Source organism: Carcharodon carcharias, chromosome 18 (genome assembly GCF_017639515.1).
Source record: "Carcharodon carcharias isolate sCarCar2 chromosome 18, sCarCar2.pri, whole genome shotgun sequence".
NCBI lineage: Eukaryota > Metazoa > Chordata > Chondrichthyes > Lamniformes > Lamnidae > Carcharodon > Carcharodon carcharias.
Window position 1 is genome coordinate 69,283,275 of NC_054484.1, and position 22,077 is coordinate 69,305,351.

The window sequence follows — 22,077 nt, forward strand, 5'->3', positions numbered from 1 at the left end:
ATTTAACTACGTATTGTTTACAACATAGACTAATATAACAATATTAATATAGCAGTGTTACATTTTCAGCCTATTGAAATACTATGCAGAGGTGGGTGTCTTCCACCTGCACAAATAAGAAAAAGTTGTCAGGGTATGAGGGAAAACTGAGAGAACCCGTTATGTCTGTCATGGTTTGTGATTTGTGAACATTTGCCCAGGGCTTTTGTTTATTAGTTCATATTGGGATGCTTATGACGTTGAATTTGGCTGACAAGGTTAGATTGACAGCGCAGAGCTTTTTGGAATTAGGTTTAAATGAAGGATTTGTCCAGGATGTTACTTCCCACATCATCTTGTCATTGAGATTTATTAAAACATTCTTAATATATTTGAATAATAAAACAGAAAATTGCAAAGCACTTCACATTTTTATGTCATGAGTGCTTATTGCAGTAGATTAAAAACATTTATTTTATTTATTCTAAGTATATGTAAAATAATCAGCTTGTGGTTTAAAAATTACCTTGTTTTACTGAAGTCTTTATCGGGAGATGGGAGAAATGCACAGAATCGAGCCTCTCATGGTGATGACTTGTAGGTCATGGTGCCATATGAGATATTGAGCAGTAAAGGTAAACTGCTGTTTATAGGAAAGTGAAACCTGCTTACCAGAGAGACCAATGAAGCTGAACATGCAATGATATCTAGTGCAAACCAGAAATTTGTAACAGTTACCACCTCAAGTGTTTATCATTGCATGCTTCATAGAGGAAGATTTAAAGGACTGGCATTTTCAGTTGGAGCTCTGTGACCCGAACTGTCTGATTTATATTGTATTTCGATCAATAAAACTCTCAAGCCCTGAAGCAGTTCAGCAGAGAACCAGGAGGCTGATCTCTAATATTAGGAGATTGAATTACATGGAAATATTAGAAAAACGTGTGCTGTTCAGCTTTGATAGGCGACAGAGAGAGAAGCTGGTGAAGGTATATATCGCCTAGATATATATCGCTGTTCCTTCACTGTCACTGAGTCAAACTCCTTGAACTCCCTCCGTTAATGGCACTGTGAGTGTACCTGCAGCACATGGACTGCAGTGGTTCAAGAAGTTAGCTCACCATACCCTCTAAAGGGCAGTTAGGGATGGGCAATAAATGCTGGTCTAGCCAGCAATGCCTGCATCCCACGAACAAATAATTTTTTAAAAATAGGAAATGGTATACAAAAGGCAAATTTGGAGTATGGCTTCAAATTAAACTGCAGAACAAAGAACTGCAGGTTTGAACTGGTGAAAAGCAAATTTATAGTAGATATGAAGGAGAACTTCCTGACAAAGAATGATCAACAAGTGGAATGGATTCCTGGGTGGGGTAATGGAAACAAAAACTTGCTGTTATGGGAGACTGTAGGTTTTATAAATAGATGGAACATATGGCCTTCCTCCTTTTGTATATAGATTGTGATCTTGTGGAAAAAGCTGTATGCTTTGTGCCTGTGGATATTTGTTTTTATGGATACTAGTGCCTGTCCTGTGACATGGTGAGTCAGAGAATTCTCTATTTTGTGCTGTGTAATATACAGTATATTATAGGGGTCATGGATTTAGAGCGACTGCATAATTAAAATATTATGCTTGTTTAGCTATCTAATTAAGTTTATTTTTTTTCAGAAGTCAAGGAACCAGATGATGATTATGGGGAAGATATTCCCTGTTGCAAATAGGTAGGAGACATGTAGAAGAAGGGGAAAGGGTGTGATGTAATTTTACTTTTAAAATGGTTGTCTTGGGTTGTGGGGATTGCAGGAACAGAAGTGAATTGGGATTTGGGACAATTAGGGAGGAGATCTTGGAGTACTGGGAGCAGTGTGGTAAGAATGGTGGCCTGCGTGTTCTTGTGTGGGAATATTGGTGAGGGCAGTGTTTTGGATTCAGAATGGGGGCAGGAGGACATAAGAGCACCAAGATGGTGATGGTAAGCTGTGGGAGCATTGACATAGGGGGCTCACTATGGAAAATATGGAGAGGGGTGTTACTGGGTATACACATACTGGGAGGGGATGCGAATAATGAGATGGAATTGTTGGGTACCTCTGTGAAAGACACTATGACTTTTAATGGCTGTGGCATGGGAGCTGACTATAATTTATTTTGAGTGTATATTATGATAAGAATGAAGCTTCTGCAAAAGGGAGCCAGAAAAAGGGAATCTCTCACTCGTTAGTTAAAAAAAGCTGTGTTCATGGCTGACAACAGTCATAGTTATGTGTGTGCTGAGAAAGTGGCTTTTGCACTCCCCGGCTAGGAGAAAAGAGTTCATGCATTTGGGTTTAGGGAGGGGAATGATGGAATGTGAGTGATACGAGGGGAATAGTAGAGTGTTGGGTATTAAGAGATGTAGTAAGGGGAGTAGGCCTAAAGTGGGTGATGATGTGGAAAGCTGTGCTACAGTGCCACCTTTCTCGGGCATGAGTTGAGAGGACTTATCAAGAATTAATTTATATGTACATCTAAATTCAGTATGATGGAAATAGCATGATTTAAAAAGAAAAGTGATGCCAGAAGTAAGTGTGCACTATAGGAAGACTTCTAGTATTCCAGTATTATTAGCTGATCTTTCATTGCATTACACATGGAGAGTCAAGACCAGTCTAGAACTGAAATGTTTAGTTTAACGTTCCTAAAGAATGTAATGACAGTACAATATACCTCAAAAGAGTAGACAGTAGAAGCTTATGTTGTTATAGAGATATAGCATAGAGATTAAAAATGAACAGAATAAAGTGGCAAATTTAAATGAGCACAAAATGTCATTCTAGAATCACAACAGAAAATCTAAACCCACAGAAATCAATGCGAACCATGTGCGTCACTACTGACTGACAACAATGAAAGGTTACTGATGAATGATACTGCCTGTTTAGCTATGCTTCAGTGAATTCGTGCCTTGATGGAGCATTGGATACAACTGGCTGAATAAATTCATGGAGCAGCAGGTGGTAACAAATTAATACATTGCTCCATTTTTTAAAAAGTTCAATGTGCTCGAGTGAATTATTAACATCATGACGGTGAGTACCAGTGAAATAATAAATTCATAAAGCAATGGAAACAACAAGAAGTCAATAGATTGATGAAGCTGTAAACATCCATGAATTAATACCATCTTCCTATCTTTGTCAATGCTGTCTTCTTCCCGCAGAACTGCCTACTGGCGTTCACTAGTTTCCTGGTGCTTCATGTTTCAAAGCACAATGAGCACTTTAGTGTATTTTCTGACTGTAAAAGTAAGTTTAAAAATGTCTCCAATGTTAACCCCTAATATTTAAACTGTAAAGAAGATTTTAATTTGCTTAGAAATTTAACAATTAATACTTTATATTTGTGTAGTTTAATGAGCTTAAGTGATTGTTGTTGTTTAAAAGGCAGGGGAGTGGGACTAGCTGAGTAGTTCTTACAGAGAGACGGCACTGACACAACAGGCTGATTAGCCTCCTTCTGCACTGTAACCATTCTATGATTCAATGATGGCTTAGCTGCTCAGAAGAAAGATTGCTGGGAGGAAAGCTTCTAGGGCAAAGGATTGGTTTGAGTAAGTAGGGGGGTTTGATGGACGCAGTTGTGGTGCTCAGGGTGTTAGTAATATTGGTACTAAGGAGTGACAAACCCTCAGGAGCAGATGGTTTCCAACCCAGCATTTTAAAAGAAGCAGATGAGCTTCCTAATTTATTCAATTTGGGAACTGTTCCTTCAGAAGGAAAAATTTCAGGTCAGTCCACTACTTAAGAAAGGTGGGAAAGGAAATCAGGGAATTATAGACTGGTTAGCCTAACATTGGTTGCTGGTAAATTACTGGAGATTATAATTAAGGACAAAGTGACTGAACAATTTAAACTTCCAGCTGATCAGAGAGAGTCAGCATGGATTTATATAAGTGTAGGTCATGTGTGATGAACCTTATTGAATTTTTTGAAGCGAAGTAAAGGACAGGGAAATGTCTATGGATGTTATGTGAACTTCCAGAAGGCATTTGATAATGTCCCTCATATGAGACTATTAGCTAATGTTGAAGCTCATGGAATTGAAGATAAGTTATTAGGTATTGCTGAAAAAAGGGACATGTCAAAGCTTTTTGTCTTGCACACATCAGCACACTTACAAGGGTCCTGCTGAGTGCAAAACAAAAAGCTTTGCCATGTCTCTTTTTTCAACAAAATTCAAATTCTATACTACCAAACGACTGTAAATTATTAACCTGGTTAGGAAATTAGCTGATATCCTAATCGGCAAACTGTGACTAGTAGTGTCACGGAAGGATCTGTGTTGGGACCTCAACTTTTCATTGTATTTGTTAACAGCTTGGATAATAGGATAGAAAGCTACACATCCAAGTTTATTTATGACCCAAAGATAGATGACATTGTAAGCAGTGTAGATGCAAGCATAACATTACAGAGGGATGTTAATAGTTAAGTGAATGGTCAAAATTGTGGCAAATGGATTTCAATGTTGGAAATGCTAGGCAATGCACTTTGAATCTAAAAAAATGTATCAGAAAACTTTCAAAATGGTGAAAAACTAGAAACAGTGCAGGTCCAGAGAGATGTGCAGGTTCAGGCACATGGATCACTAAAATGTCATGAACAAGTAAAGAAAGTAAAGAAAATAATCAAAAAGGCTGAAGGAATGCTGGCCTTTATGTATAATACATGAAGGTAGAAGTTACATTACAGCTATACAAAGCCCTGTTTAGGCAATGTTTGGAGTACTGTGAGCAGTTCTAGACATCACATCTTAGGAAGTGTATATTAGTCTTGTAAGGAATACAGTGTAGATTTACTAGAATGATACCTGGATTCCAAGAGTTAGATATATGAGGAAAGGTTACATAAACTAGGGTTGTATTCCTTGAATTTTAGAAGGTTAAGGGATGATTTGATTGACGTATTCAAGATATTGAGGGGAACAGAGACAATTGGAGACAGATCGTTTAGGAGTGAAATTAGGAAACACTATACACAAGGGATGGTAGAAGTTTAGAACCCTTTTTGACAGATAGCAATTGATGTCAGATTAGTTACTAATTTTTAAACTGAAATTGATGGATTTTTGCTAGTCAAAGATGTTAAGGGATATGGGACAATGTTAGATATATGGAATTAGATTGCAGATCAGCCATGATCTCGTCGAATGGTGAAACAGGTTCAGGGAGCTACATGGTATATCCCTATTCCTATGCTCTTATGCAGCTGGAGAATCCAGTAATCCCAGTTGTGCATAATATACTGCATGATTTCCTGAGGAAAATTTGCTTCCTGTTCCTGGATGTCAAGTTAGGAGCACAATTGGTTGTCATAAGGATGAAAGAGCTAAGGAAACCGATGAACAACTGAATATCGGCTTTGCAAGAAAACCCATTCTCGGAGAACGGGTTAATAAGGGATGTAATGTGAGTAAAGTCCATGTGATTCTTTTTATTCATTCTCAAGATGTGTGCACCACTGGTAAGGCCACCATTCATTGCCCATCACTAGCTGGTCTCGAGTAGGTGGTCTGCTTGAATCACTGCTGTCCAAATGGTGAGGTTGCTCCCAGAATGCTGTTCAGTAGGGGGTATCAGGATTTTGATGAACTAATGGTGATGTATGTCCAAGTTACAATGGTATGTAACTGAGAGGGGATCTTGGAGATGATGGCGTCCCCATCTACCTGAAGCGCATGTCTTTATAGATAGTGGAGGTTAAAGATTTGGGAGTTACTACAAAAATATCCCCACCCAAAGATTTCTCTGAATGTTCTTGAACCCTCGAAGGACCTTTCGGAGCAGCAGGAATAAAAGCTCAAAACAACAGCATGAATTAAAAAGCACCTTTTATGTAATAAAATGTCCTTAGATGCTTCACAGGAGTGTGAATAAACAAAAGTTGACACAGAACCACATAAGGAGATATTAGGACAGATGTCTAAAGGCTTAGTTAAAGAAGTAGGTCTTAAGGAGCATCATAAAGGAAGAGAGAGAAAGAGAGAAGTGGAGAGGTTTAGGGACGGAATTCCAGATGAATTGGCAGCTGAACACACAACTACCAACTGTGGAATGACCAAAATTGAAGTGGTGCAGACATCTGAGGGTTGTGGGACTCGAGTGACATAACTGACAGTAAGTGAACATGTGAGAATGGAAGCAGGTTTAAGCTGGTATCCAGATAAAACAACACCATGACTTCTGTGCAATATTGTAGCCAGTATTATTTTTATTATATAAAACTCTCAGAAATTTTAGAAATTTTGAAAAATGGTAAGTTACAAAATTAATTATTTTTAGACAAGGTCAGATCCAACTGTAAGTCCAGATTCAAATTATCATGAAAACAAGCAAAAATAATTGTAAAACTCGCTCTTTAATTAGTAAAAGCAAGATCCAAATACCTCTCATGGTCTACAACATATACTCTACTTTCTGAATTGGTGATTTTTCACCCCAGGCATACTGGACATTTTACACCATTTACACATGTTTTATCAACATGTTATGATGATAGTGTGCAGATTTTTGAAGCTGATAAATTAGATTTTATTCCACCATATATCAAAGGGCCCCCTTCAGGGTTTTGGATAAATGTGTCTCCTCCATCTTCACCTTGAGGGACTTCATGGACGTCTTTGTCACGATGATTGAGACCATCTAGTACCCTGCTATCTCCCTCCTTTCCCCTAGCCCACCTGGCCAATCTTCCTCAGATTCCTGCTGCACTAGCCCCAAATTCACATCTTTCTCTTTTATCCCCCTTCATGCTCTTTCCAATTTATCCTGTCTTCGAAATTGACCTCCTGCTACCTCAACTCTATTTCCAATAAACTGTTGACCACCTAACGGTCCTTCCTGGCTCCCATGTTTGTTAATGTCTGATTAATTACATTATTAAGGTTAAATGGCAATTACATTAAGGCTTAATGACAATTACATTGTTAAACAGGTGGTAGGTATTTGTACACCTATAAATGGTGATAGCTGGGACACTGGTGGAATGGAGTAGTATTGACTGTGAACTATGTCAATAAACATTTCTGCAAAGAAAGCTGCTGTGCCTTAATTTTAACTTCACCAACCGATGTGGATCCAGTTAACAATGCTAACTAATATGGTTAATCGATTTCTCTTCTCAGATATTGTTCCCCAGTCCTTCACATCTGCTGCCATCATTCCTCTCCTTAAAATAAAAACAAACCTTGACCCCCCCATACTTGCACCTCCAACCTCCCTTTCCTTTCCAAAGTCCTTGACTGTGTTGTCACTTTCCAATTCCATTTCCATTTTTCCCGGAATACCATGTTTGAATCCCTCCAATCAGATATCTGACCTGGCTGCAGCATTGAACCTGCTCTTACAGAACGTCACGGATGTGGTTATGACAGAGAAACTATCTCTCCTCATCCTTCTTGACCTCTCTGCAACCCTTCACATGGTTGACTATTCCATGCCTCTCCATCATTGTCCAGCTGGTTGGGACTGCTCTCATCTGGTTCAATTTTTATCCATCTAATTGTAGTAGGGGAATCACCTACAATGGCTTCGCTTCCTGCTCCCACACCATTACCTTTGGTGTCCTCCAGAAGTCTATCCATGGCCCTCTCCTTTTTCTCATCTATATGCTCCATCACCTACATCATCCGAAAACACAGCTTCAGTTTCCACATATATGCTGATGAGACACAGCTCTACCTCATCCCCCCTCTCTTGACACTTCCACTGCTTCTAAATTATCCAATTATTTGTCCAACATCAAATACAGGATGAATAAAAATTTCCTTCAACAGTATATTAGGAAAACTGAAGTCATTCTCTTTCCCTGTCACAAACTCCTTTCCCCAGCCACTGATTTTGCCCCTCTCCTGGCATCTCCCTAAGGTTGAACCAGACTGTTCACAACCCTAAGTGTCATATTTGACCCCGAGATGAGCTTCCAACCACATATCTGCATCATCACTAAGACTGCTTATTTCCACTTTTGTAACATCACTTGACTCCCCTCCTGCCTCATCTCATCTTGTGCTGAAACTCTCATTCACCTTTGTTACCTCTGGACTTAATTGTTCCAACACAGTCTTAGTTGGCTTCCCACCCTCCACCTTTTGTAAACTTGAAGTAATTCAAAACCAGCAAATCCTGTTCTCCTATCACTCCTAAACCTTGTCTCCTGGCTAAGCAATGCCTCGGTATTAAAATTCTCATCCTTGTTTTCAAATCCCTCTGTATCCCTCCTATCTCTGTAATCTCTTCCAACCCCACAATTCTCTGCGATATCTCTGCTTGCAAATTCTGGCCTCTTGAGCATCCCAATTTTTAATCTCTCCAGCATTAGTGGCCATGCCTTCAGCTGTCAAAGCCCTAAGCCCGAGAAGTTCCCCCTTAAACCCACCTCTTTACCACTCGTTCCTCCTTTAAGACACTCCTTAAAATATACCTCATTAGACAAGCTTTTGGTCATCTGTCCTAATCTCTTTGGGTGTCAAATTTTGTTTGATAATGCTCCTATGGGGTACCTTGGGACATTTCATTGCATTTATATAGTACCTTTAATGTAAATTGTTGGCGTTGTTATTAAATATTATTGGCATTTCTGTAAAGTTAAATAGTTAACTACATCACATGTACAGTGATCTATAGTGGCCAGATTTGATTGCTGTTCTCTGGTGATTCACACATGAACCATGTGCTGTAATGAATTAATCTGTAGGACCAAACAGCTTGGCAGGCATGAAAGGGAATTAAAATGAATTGCTTACATGTACATATTTTCAAATCATCCAGTAGGTTAGTAGGTAAATCCTGTTGATTGGTGCTGAACAATACAGAGGTGGGAGATTTAATGTTGATTGTTGGTTCTTCCACGTTATTGGTTCTTGGACAGATGACAATGAGAGAGTTAGAATTTGCTTCAGTGTCACAGGTATATGGAGGGCAAGGATAAGTCAGGGTTCCTGCTAATCTATCTATCCACTCCTGCTGGAAAACTTGTTTCTGCAGATGTTGACTGAGGACAGGATTGGGATTGACAATGATGACACTAATAGTTAATACCTAGCTAGCATTCATTGTCTATGTGGATGCATGAAAAAAGATGGTTGACCATACCTTGGAAGACGGGCCACACAGACTCTAAACGTTAACTCTGTTTCTCTCTCCACAGACGTTGTCAGACCTGCTGAGTTTTTCCAGCATTTTCTGTTTTTATTTCAGATTTCCAGCATCTGCAGTATTTTGCTTTTATTTTAGCACATCCCTTCGGCTTTTCGCACCAGGCAAAACATTGATCATACCCAACCAGCCTGTGCGTGCAAAACTCAAAACATAGTGCCCAACATTAGATGTGGTTCCACAATTGGGCAGCACTTGCTAAACAACCCCGATTGGCATTCAGTGTAAGTCTTAGCACAACTTACTATGATCGGTTGGACTTGCAAGTGCCTCATCATGTTAGAAGCCATATGTATTCACTCACAGGGCCCTGTCCTTTGCAGACAGGAGCATTTATGCACAGCAAGCCTTTTTCAACTGAACAGAAGCTTAGGGGACGGCCATTCTCTGGTTCAGTACGAATGGCAATGCCTCGACCAATCAGAGTCCACTTACCAACCAATCAGCACTCTCTTCTCAATTAATATCATTACTGTTCCCTTTACTGTTGGTTTATCTTGTGTAGCTGATCTGATGAGTGCATGATGAAAAGCTTTGATAACATGGCCAGGATTTTCCAGTTGGGGGGCGGGGCCTGCTCGCCGACGCGTAAAATGACACGTGGTGATGTCGGGCAGAACTCCCGACGTCACCGCACCCCAATTAAATTTTCAGGTAGGCGGGGATGCAGCAAAATCAGCTGTGCTCCCGCCGACGTGTCAGTGGCAATTGAGGCCATTGACAGAGTCATTTAACTAATTAATGGACCTGCCTGTCCAATCTTAAGGTTGGCGGGCAGGCCAGGAGCCCTGGCGGGAATTAGAAAAAGCATGATCATCCATGGGCAGGATGAGGTTTCATGTAGGTTTTAAAAAATGTTATTAAAGTTTTTTTAAAAAATTATGGACATGTCCCAACTCATGTGACAGTGTCACATGAGGAGACATGTTAGGAATTTTTTTTCTCTATTTTTAATATTTGTGACAGAACAGCCGATCTCCCTGAAGCAGCACTTAGCCTTAGGGAGATGAGTGCGTTCTTTTGTACACACGCGCGAAAGAGCGCACTCTCAGGTTTAGGGAAACCCCCCCCCCGCAGGCACAGGGAGCGCATAGTGCTTCCATGCAGACGTCACACTAAGCGGGCCTTAATTGGTCCACCCATGTAAAATGGCGCTGTGCCCGATTGGGGGGGAAAGTCCTGCCCCATGTCTCTTTTTTCAGCACTACTCCAGTTCTGTACTACGAAACCACTAAAATATTTCTTTGTGGGCATTGTTTAGCTGAGCTTCCACCTCCAAACGCCTTCTAGATCAGTGTGTGCCAACAAAATGCACTCGTCATCTAGTCTTATGAGAGCCCAAGGACAGTTCAGACATCCTGACATCAACAGACTTACTGCCCTGATTGTTTCGTGTTCCTCTCCTGTATGATCAAATAGAAAAACATTGGGCCGCTCCTGTTTCCTGATTCTATCAGCCCCTCGAGCCAGTTCGGTTATTAAGTGAGATCACAGCTGATCTTAACTCCTTCTACCTGTCTTGATTCCATATTCTTTTATATCCTTTCCTAGCAAAAATCATTCAACTTAAATTTCGAATTTTTAAATTTACCAGACCTCAGTAGTTTTTGGGGGAGAGAGTTCCGGCTTGCCACTATCCTTTGTGCGAAGAAGTGCTTCCTAACATCACCCCTGAAAGTCACACCTCTAATTTTAAGGTTATGCCCTCTTGCTTTGGACTCCCCAAGCCCCCTCCTGACCCTCATCCTCCAACCCCACCAGAGGATATAGTTTCTCTCTATCTATCCTCTGAAATGTCTAGCAAGCCACTCAGTTTCATGGACAATTAGGCATGGGCATACAAATGTTGGCCTTGCCAGCAACACTCACGTCCAATGAAAGAATTTAAAAAAAACTACTGAGCTCGTGGCCAGGATTTTACGGTCCCTCCCGTCTGGCGGGATATTACGGCCCGGCTCAACTGACTGGAGATTTAAATGGCTAGCTGCATCTGCTATGGGAAGACATGTCGCGGCAGGGCTGTAAAATCCTGGCTCATGTTTCAATTAACTTGCTTTAAGTGAAATAAAAATGTAAAATGCTGAAATGCAGTTCAGGCAGCACCTGATTTGTGATCTTTCATTAGAACTTTAGGTTAATTTAGTTTGCTCAATTGTCCAGGCAAGCTATGGTTGCAATAAATACAGTGCAATATGAGTTTTTAAAATTGTATTTCTGATCAAAAGATGGCTGCTTTTCCAATAAATTTTTCCCTCTTTAAGTTTTTTGAGATCAGTTGTGTCCTACCTTTACTGATCAGTGGCCTCCAATGGGTGACGAAGCTTGGTGTCAAAAGATGATGGGCCCTATTATAAAACCTGTCAACTAAGGTTGGATTTTATAATGGTACTTTTACTTTAGTGGCTCATCTTTTAAATTTGGAATAGGTCCTTGTGGGGTTTTATCCTGAAATATTCATTTAAGTCAGTGTTAAAAATTTACCTTTGAAAATATTAACCCATTGATTGGAAGATTAAATAATTGAGCTAAACTGATTTTATGGCCTTGTTTACATTGCTTTAGAAACTAGTTTAGCACCAGCCTTGTATCTCAGTATAAGCATAATAATAAATCGCTGTGCAGGTTATTGGCCCGTTAAAAACTTATAATGGTGGTGCTCAATGGAAGTATGAATTGTAATTGCTGTTAACTAGGTGTTGCAGATAACCACTTGTTATCTCTTTTGTAAATCTGGTCATTGCAACAAAACAAGACCAGAGTTGAGACGAATTTCAAAGTAGATTCAGAATTCAAATTTGATTTGTTAGGATTGTTTTAAACATGCCATGTTCTGAATAACTAGGACATATTGTGCCATTTTTCCTTGTTCCAGTCAGTTCTAGCTGCCTGGTGGCACCTGACGTTTCTTGTATCTAATTGCACTTTTTCTAAATGTATTCATTCCTTTTCAAAGTTATATATATTTCCATTTTCCTGAGTTGGTATTATCTACTATAACAAGGGTGAATAGCCTGTTTCCAGGTTCCTGACTGTGGCATAATAAAATTGGTAGAGTAGAAGAATAAAAGGAAGATGGGGCTTCCTTTGGTTTCTTATTTTTCTCCACTCCTGATGGTTCTCCATGATAAGAGACTGGGACTCAGCAATATGCTGGATCATGGCTGAAAACGACATCCTACCATTTCATGGCGTTATGATTTGGTGTTCTGTTAGTGTACCAGCAGAAACCCACTCCACAGAGCTCTGCAGTTAAGCAACGAGAATTGAAAACGGATTTGAGATTCAACATCAGGGATGAAATTTCTGCCAATTAAAACTGGAAAGATGTCTGCTTTCTGTAATTAATTAAGATCTAACAAAACCATATGCTTGAAAATTGCAAGTTTCAAATTGGTGCACTCCAATTTTATTATGGGTCATTAATTGCAAAACTGGGCAGGAATTCTTCTACTCTCTGTGTTCAGAATCTAAAGTTACTCTTTATATTTCCCTGGTGCATTTCAGCATAATTACCAGCATACTAGGAACTGCAAAGTTGTATTGCAACAAGTTTAAAAAAAAAGCAACTTTTGATTTTTTAAAAATAGAATGTAATTTGAAATATTTTTTATTGTTTATGTCTCTTTTGCCAGACAGCATAGACCTGATCAGGGCAATAAGCCCTATCCTGGCAGTAAGTGGATGTGATGACCAGGAACTCTGTTACCTATTCTTCTTTCTGTAGAACACTGCTTCTCAAATCTTGTCCCATTGAGACTCCAATTCGAGGCTTGGAAGTTGCTGTGGCCCCTCAATGGGAGCTGTGAGAGTGGGATAGGGGTGGGGGGTGGGGCGAGGGGGTTGGAGGTAGGGTGTGCAATGGTGCTGACCTTTGAAAGCAAGGTGGGGGAGGAACCTGTAAGCAGGGGTCGAGGTTGGGGGGAACCTGGCTTCACATATTTTTAAAAACTGACCTTTTCAGTTAGCTTTCTGGAGCAAGAATCAGGCCACGCCCACTATTTAAAACAGCAGGAATTTAAAGGGGCCGCGCAGCTGTTCACATTCAGTCAGAGCTCGGCTGCCGCAGATCTTGCGACCCCAGAATCTTGTCTGGGTCGCAACCCCCAGTTTGGGAAGGCCTGCTATAGAAGCACCAAACTCTGCTCAATAACTCTCTCAGAATGATTCCACAGGTTTTGAATACAAAATTCTATGAGAGAACACATGTCCAAGGGTGTTGCTTGTGATTAATACTGAAAAATAGACAGAATTGTGCTGTGCAATTCCAAAATACTAATAACAATCACATGGGGGGGAGAAAAGTGGAAATTGACTTATTCAGCCCCCTTATACTTCATAGTGAGAAGTGCGTCATGTTAATGTGATGAAACAGTAGGCTGATTTATATTCACAGATTTGTTGGTACTATATTTAGTATTGATTTAGAGTTTGCAGGAAACCACATTACAAAATAGTATCTATAAATCTATATTCCCAATGTAACACCATATGTTCAATGCATCCTGTGTAGTCACTTCCTTTTACTAAAATTATTCATTTTACACCATCTACACACTAAATAATAATGGGGAGTCAGGAAATGGCAGAGGAGTTGAATAATACTTTGCATCAGTCTTCATGGTAGAAGACACTAATAGCATACCAAAAATACTAAATAATCATGCGGCAAAAGTTGGGGAGGAAATAAATACAATAACTATTACTAGAGGAAAAAGTACTAGGGAAACTAATGTGGCTAAAGGTTGATAAGTCCCCTGGACCTGATGAGTTGCATCCTAGGATAAAAAAGGAAGTAGCTGCAGAGATAGTGGATGCACTGGTAGTAATCTTCCAAGAATCCTTAGATTCTGAAAAAATCCCACAGAACTGGAAAACTGCCAATGTCAAAAAGGGAGGGAGACAAAAAACAGATAACTATTGGCTACTTAGCTTAACATCTGTCTTTGGGAAAATGTTAGTCTATTATAAAGGATGTAATAGCAGAGCATTTAGAAATGCATAATATAACCAAGCAGAGTCAGCATGACTTCATGAAGGGGAAAATCATGCCTAACAAATTTATCAGAATTCTTTGAGGAGGTAACAAGCAGGATAGATAAAGGGGAACCAGTAGATGCAATATATTTGGATTTCCAAAAGGCTTTCGATAAGTTACCACACATAAGGCTACTTAATAAGATAAGAACCTATGGTGTTGGGGTAGTATATTAGCATGGATAGAGGATTGGCTAACTAATAGAAGACAGAGAGTTAGGATAAGGGGGGCATTTTCAGGATGGCAACCTTTAACTAGTGGAGTGCCACAGGGGTCAGTGCTGGGGCCACAATTATTTACAACATATTTAATGAGTTGGATGAGGGAAATGAGTGTCACCAAGTTCGCAGATGACACAAAAATAGGTGAGAAGGCAAGTGGTGAAGATGATGCAAAGAGTCTACAGAGGGATATAGACAAGTTAGGTGAGAGGGCAAAAACCTGGCAGATGGAATATAATGTGGGAAAATGTGAGGCTGTGCACTTTGGCAGGAAGAATAGAGGAGCTGAATATTACTTAAATGGAGAAAGCTGCAGCACAGAGGGACTTGGGAGTCCTTGTGCATGAATCCCCAAAAGCTAGCATTCAAGTTCAGCAGATAATAGGTAAGGCAAGTGGAATGTTGACCTTTATTTCAAAGGGAATGGAGCATAAAAATAAGGAAGTCTTGCTAAAACTATACAAGGCACTAGTTAGACCAAACGTAGAATACTGTGAACAGTTTTGGTCCCCTTATCTAAGGAAAGATATATTGGCATTGGAGGCAGTCCAGTCCAGGTTGATCCTGGGGATGGAGGGATTTTCTTATGAGGGGAGGTTGAGTAGGTTGCCCCTATACTCATTGGAGTTTAGAAGAATGAGAGGTGATCTTATTGAAACATATAAGGTTCTTAGGGGGCTTGACAGGGTAGATGCTGAGAGGTTGTTTCCTCTTTTGGGAGAATCTAGGACCAGAGGACATAATCTCAAAGTAAGGGCTCGCCCACTTAAGACAGAGATGAGGGTAGTCAATCTGTGGAATTCTTTACTGCAGAGGGCTGTAGAGTCTGGGTTGTTAAGTATGTTCAAGACTGAGATAGACAGATTTTTAATCAGTAAGAGAATTGAAGGTTATGGGGACAAGGTAGGAAAGTGGAGTTGAGGATTAGTAGATCAGACATGATCCTATTGAATGGCAGAGTAGACTCAATGGTCTGAATGGACTATTTCTGCTCCTGCATCTTTTGGTTTTATGGTCTAAAGGTAATACCTAATTCTAGTAGCTAGAGATTAAACTGAAATACACAACTGTTGGATTTTTAAAAAAAATTGCACATGACTCAGATCTAACTCCCGGGATGATTCTTCACCCTTTGAAACTGCAGGAAGTGGTGGTACATGCAAATATGAAAAAAAACTGAAGTAAAACCAATTTTTAACAGTCTAGAGAATGTTCTGCAACGTGGGATATAAGCCACATTGTACTGACATTTCAGAACCTGCTGTGTAAATCTGATGACACTAGTCTTAAATTCATTTTATAGAAAAGAGTTGAGAAGTTGGCAATTGCAAACAGGCTTCACCACACCTATAGTTCCTACAGTTTTGCACTTGCACTGTTGTCCTGGGATTGCTGAATGCACCTAGTTGCATAAATTGCGCAAATTTGACACCGCACAAACCACATGATGTTGTGGAACCATTTCCATTAGTAGTTCCTCCAATATAAATGGGGCACATGTTACTCTGATGTGATGCTGGTGTGCCAATCGTCTATGTTATAGAATGATTAGACATTGGTTTGTCTCTTACGTAATTGAGTTCCTGGTTTCAGCAGAGCAATCTGGAGGAAGCTATAGTTTACTCTTGAAGCAAGAAATGGCAAGAAAACCCATGCTGTTCTCTCACTTCCCCAGAATTCTGATTAAAGTGTAGCATAATCAGAGGCCTGGACCAGGATGTTTGCCTACATTCTTATTTTGAACAGTAATGTGTTAGGGGGAGGGAGAGTTTGGTGTTTAACTTTGCATTGAGATTGCTATACAGCTTTTCCTAATCTTTCTATGCTTTCATGGGCTAGCAGCATCAAATTCATGAGACCTATGTGCTACGTTTACTCCAGATGCACCGCAAAGCAAAAAGGGAAAGAAATGACTTGAGTTACAAGTAGCATTAAAAAATTTACAAAACCTTGATCTCATGTACCTTTGAGGCGGTTGGAGCACTTTCTAACAGACATTAGGGGGTGTAATTAATCTATGCCAACAGTGCAAATGGGCTCGTAGCAAATTGACATCTGGTTTTTCATCACACCAGTTTCTATTTCCCATTGACTTGGAAAATATTAGCAAGATTTTTAATTTCAAACCAAATAAAAATAACAGTAAGACTCAAGAATGAGTCTCCAAAAAGGGTTTGAACTGTTGTTCTGTGAAAGAAGATTGGGTGTGGTGTAAAATCAACTGTTTATTTACTATGAGTGTGTTTCATGCTGCTGGCAGGACTCAGCTGATTCACCTTATGTCCACAGTTTAATTGATAAGGGGGGTGGGGTAAGAATATGTCAATCGGCAGTGGAATTCCTCTGGGCCACTACCAATAACTCCTCCCTACCCAGGAACACTATAGCAGTAGTGTCGTGTCAGAGAGGAATACTAAGTTGCATGGAAAACTGGGAGAGATAGACAGCATTAGGATAATAGAGAGTTAATGGGTGGAATTGTCCCAAATTTGCACTAAGTGTGGTAGCGGGCATGAAAAAAGTTGTTTTACCCGTCGGCCGCAATGGCAAGTTTTTGCATTTGTAGTCTCCTTCCCACCTCAAAAATTATTCAGTCATGGGAACCATGCTGGATCACTGGTGGGCGTCTCCGATTGGCCCGCTATGCCATTACCTTATTGCTTCCTCACGCTGGGTGCCATATTTAAAATGCAGACGCAAGCACACTTCTCAATGTTTGCAACCCAGGACTGCTTTGCTGAAGACATGGCCGCAAAAACCAGGAAGATTGCAGACACCCCCCATCAATTAAGTGATGCATCCCTGGAACACCTGGATACTGTGGAGACCCGCCACAAAGTCCTGTATCCCTGCTCTGGCTGCAGCAGGCCCATCAGTCTCACCACTCCAGCTTGGGAGGCAGTGGCAGAGATGGTCAGTGCCAACGCTTCACACAAGAGGTCGGCCATCTAGTGCAGAAAATGGATGAATGATCTCACCCGTGCCGCCAGGGTAAGGCAACCATCTTAAATCTCAACCCACCCACTCACAAGCCCATTACACATTTGTTGGCAGCTCACTCACTGCCAGCTCAAGGGACATCACCAATCACTTACTCACACACCCTAACATCTCCATTTGGCCTCATCTCCTCTGGAGACTGCCTCCTCATCCCATCCATGGCTCCACATGGCACACATGCATGCCTGCCATTTTTCTCATTTTGTCTGTCATGTGCCCTGCTTACACACTCTCCATCTGTTTTTACTGCAGGACAAGATTGCGCACAATCACTGGGTGAGGTCCCAGCCTGGGGATGGAGTGTCGGACGTCAAGGTCCTCACTCCATTTGAGAGTGGAGCGTTGGAGCTGGCCAGAGGGGATGTGGACTGTTCCTGCAGTGACAGTGAGGTCGGCAGGGAACATCCTTCTCAATGCTGCTCTGAGTCCACTGTTCTATGTTCAATGCAGCTACCAAGCACAAATAATCTCCACTTTCTCTCTTAGGCACATCTGACATGTTGACCGCAGGCACCAAAATGTAGCGGCAGGGTTAGGAAGGTTAAGAAGATATGGTTACACAGCCTGGGCACAGGCGTTAATCACATGTACATAATGTTCACTGTTGTAAATAAACTCCCAAGAATGTCTCCTTGTCTATAGCTCCTTGTTATGATGAGCAATGTTCATGTCATTCAGATGTGAAACTTTGGTCCTGCACAAGATAAAAGCAGCTGTCGTAGTCCAGCGCCTCTCCCCTGTGAAGTTTGTAATCTCCAGACCAAAGTGATGGTCCAGCTTCACACTCACGGGACACATTAGAAATGCCTGCACCTCGATGGTGCTTGTCATTGCTGCCAGAATGTCATGGGCATGTGTCACAGAGTTCCATCATTCTCTCTGTGTGCTCTCAGCACTTTTGAGGTGGGGCTGGCCCCCATCTCTTCAGCATCTGTAACTAGTGACACTGTGTTCCTGAAGGGGTCAGGTGCTGAGGGCTGACAAAGGATCAGATTTAAGCTTTCACGGCTGCATCTCCATGATATGACCCTGATTGCAGAGCGCAAATGAACTGACCCCAGCCAGATAGTAATCGACACTCACAGAGGCAATGTGAAGATCTATGGAGTGTCCTCACTGAATGTTGTCATCTTCCTCCTGAAATCTAGTGACTATTAGGACCTCCACTGTACCTCCATGATATGAGCCTAAGCACTGAGTGTATAAGCGCTGCCATCAGCCACACAGGAGTCAAACATTTGCAGATGCAAGGTGAGGATGTCAGGACTGTCCTCACTGCGTCTCGTCGTCGTCACCTTCCATGGATCTTGCGGCTGTGAGGGTTTCCCGAGAGCGCCTGTCTCGCCTGACCAGTGCGATGGCCTCATCGCCCAGCATCCTTGCTTTCGAGGACCTCATCAACATCACCTCCTTAGACATCCTCCTCATCAGAGGATATGTGCAGCTCTTCCAACTCCTCCTCAGCCACACCCTCCGCTGTTGCAGCGCCAGGTTGTGTAGCGCACGGCAAGCTATGATGATGCGCGACACTCCCTGGGGACTGTATTGTAGTGCTCCACCAGACCTGTCGAGGCACCGGAACCTCATTTTCAAGATGTCTATTGTTTGCTCCATCAAAGTCCAGGTCACGGCATGAACCTCGTTATACCATTGTTCTGCTGCAGTCTGAAGCTGTCGCATGGGTGTCATCAGCCACGTCCTCTGTGCGTAGCCCTTGTCCCCGAGGAGCCAACCCTGCAGTCTCTGTGGACCCTGGAAGATGTTATTTTGCCCCAACCCCTCCACGCCTGCACTCACCCCCGGCCCCCCAGGGCCATCTGTCACTGGTTTCTATGTTGTGCTTTCACAAGAGCACTGACCCTTGTTCTGCTTTAACACATTCTGCTCTTACCTTTATGCCACCTTCAGCACCTATTTTAGTCTTTTTGTCTTGTTTTGTCTAGTTTTGTCTTGTGTCCATGACATCTTTGTCAATCTCTCCTTCACTACCACCTATCCCTGACCTTTCATCTTGCTTCACCTGCTCTAGCCCAAAGTACAAAATCCATCACATTTCTTACCTGGAAAAACTCAGCAGGTCTGGCAGCATCGGCGGAGAAGAAAAGAGTTGACGTTTCGAGTCCTCGTGACCCTTCAACAGAACTGGTTCTGTTGAAGGGTCACAAGGACTCGAAACGTCAACTCTTTTCTTCTCCGCCGAAGCTGCCAGACCTGCTGAGTTTTTCCAGGTAATTCTGTTTTTGTTTTGGCTTTCCAGCATCCGCAGTTTTTTGTTTTTATCCATCACATTTCTACTTCTCTTTAGTACTGAAGAAGAGTCAGACGGACTTGAAACGTTCTGTTTCTCTCTCCACAGATGCTGCCAGACCTGCTGAGTTTTTCCAGCGTTTTTTGTTTTTATTTCAGATTTCCAGTCTCGGCAGTATTTTGCTTTTATCTTAATGATCCTTGATGTTTACTGTTGTACTGAACAGTGGTGCTCAGTGAACTCTGATGCTTTAAACAGCTGGTTAATCAGCTCCTTAATTGTCTCCTACCTAATGCACAGATTGTTAGTGTACTTAATTTCTTTTTGTTTCAGCCCAGAACCAGCACTTCTTGAGTGGAATGCTACTCAGCACTCATCTGTTGCAGTGTTGTGCCCAAATGCTGGTTTTGGCTTGAAAATAAATTGGGGGGTGGTAGTGCTAGCCTTCTGAACAGTGCATTAGGAAGGAGGAATTAAGCAGTTGATTGATTAGCTGTTTGCTTTTCAACTGTTTAAAGTGCCGTTGTGCAGCACTGTTCACTTGTACTGTGACACAGTATCACAAGCAGGAAACCAATTTATGCATTTGATTTTAAAAATTGGGTTAATTAATATTGAGTACCACACCCATATGGTATTTACAAAGAGATGATTAAATGTAATACTCCACTGTAGAGCACAAAGGATATTCACTAGAATAGTACCAGAGATGAGGGGCTTCATTTATGTGAAGAGACTAGAGAGTATGGAATAGCTCCCCTTAGAGAAGAGAGGTTTAGGGGATTTTTAATAGAGATAGTCAGAATTATGAAGGGTTTTGAAAGAGTAATTTGGGAAAAAATGTTTCCACGAGGAGGAGGGTCAGTCCCCAGAAGATGCAGGTTTAATAGGGGTGATGAATTTTTTTAACACAGTCATTTGCTGTGATCTGGAATGCACTGCCCGAAAGGGTGATAGAATCAGATTCAAAAGTTACTTTCAAAAGGAAATCGGATATATACTTGAAAAGGTAAAAAATTGTAGGGCTATGGGGAAAGAGCAGGGGAGTATAACTAATTGGATTGCACTTTCAAAGAGTCGGTATAGGCATGGTAATCAGATGCTGTGTAGAATTCCACTGGATTTCATTGTTGTTCATTAGAAATTGGCGGCACCAGTGTTGTGGTCAGTTAATGCTTTGTACATAAACGCTAAGGTACAGATTCTGTGCAATTTCCATGCGTGTGGAATTACTTAAATGAGATTTAGTAACATTCACTGAACAAGAAAGTGTGATAATGGAAAGAAAAAGATTTTTAAAAAGCAGTAATCAATACTGTTAGACTTTTTACTGTCGTACAATGCTGCCATATTCTATCGACATGTAATATATATTTAAAAATGATCAATTATATTTTAATGCGGTAGGTTGATTACTAAAGCTCTAGAGCCACTTAAGTTAATTAAGATTCTGTTTATATTAAAGCATTTTGTGGAAATTCCTATAAATATTGGTCACAGCCAAATTGTTCTAGGATTGCTTCTTCAACTAAAAGGTGCAGCAGCCTAGATTCTGGATCATTTCAGCACTAAACCATAATTGTCAATTCTGTTTCGTTGTTAGCTAATAGGAGCTGTACTTTTATTGGAGCTGCTGACTTTGCTATGTGTTTGATGTTGACTTGAATGGGAAATATTTCCATTTCCTTTACCTCTGACCTTGATGAGGATAAAAATTTTCAAATACCATTAAAAGGAATTTGAGAAAAGTAGCCAAATGATAGTTAATGCAATTTTTACGGCTCACCCATTTTTCAGCAGACAGTTGTGTAGGGAATAATGAATCTCTGGAAGTGATTGCAAGGCAGTAATCCAATCAGAGACACTTAGATGATATCATAAACCAAGAGAATAAAGTGAGTAGTTTATAACTATTATCTGAACCCTCAACATTAAATTATTGCATTGAACCACTCCAAGATCTCTTTCATCATAATCTGTTAATTTTGTCAAGTTTTGGCTTGTCTTTGTGTAAACCAATGTACCCTAAGTATAAGTCAGGTGTTATGCAGCGTGCACATGTCCAGTTTGAATTTCAATGAACTAGGCCACATTTCTGAATTCAGCTCATCAGAATGAAGTGAGCGAGAGCAAGGTGCAGTTATCATCTCCTACTTGACTTTCATTTGTGTGGGGGCTGGTGCAGGCAGGAGGGCGGATGGTGGGTGCAGTGAGAGGGAAGAATAATGTGTGCTACTGCTGCAGGTCTTGAAGGCCTTCATAACTTAAAGGAAAATCGCTGAGAATCATTGAGACAGAGCAGGATACCATGCTTTAAAGCTGTATAAAGCAAGTGCAGCACAGAAGGGATTTCTATGGCCAGGTGACTTTAGAAACAATTGAGAGAATAGTATTGTA

At 41.0% G+C, this 22,077-nt stretch overlaps 1 protein-coding gene across 4 annotated transcripts in view; it reads left to right on the forward strand.

The window, feature by feature from the left end:
• Positions 1–22,077, forward strand: part of si:dkey-100n23.5 (cyclic AMP receptor-like protein A) — a 247,467-nt gene that overhangs the window by 38,418 nt on the left and 186,972 nt on the right. The window lies entirely within an intron of this gene.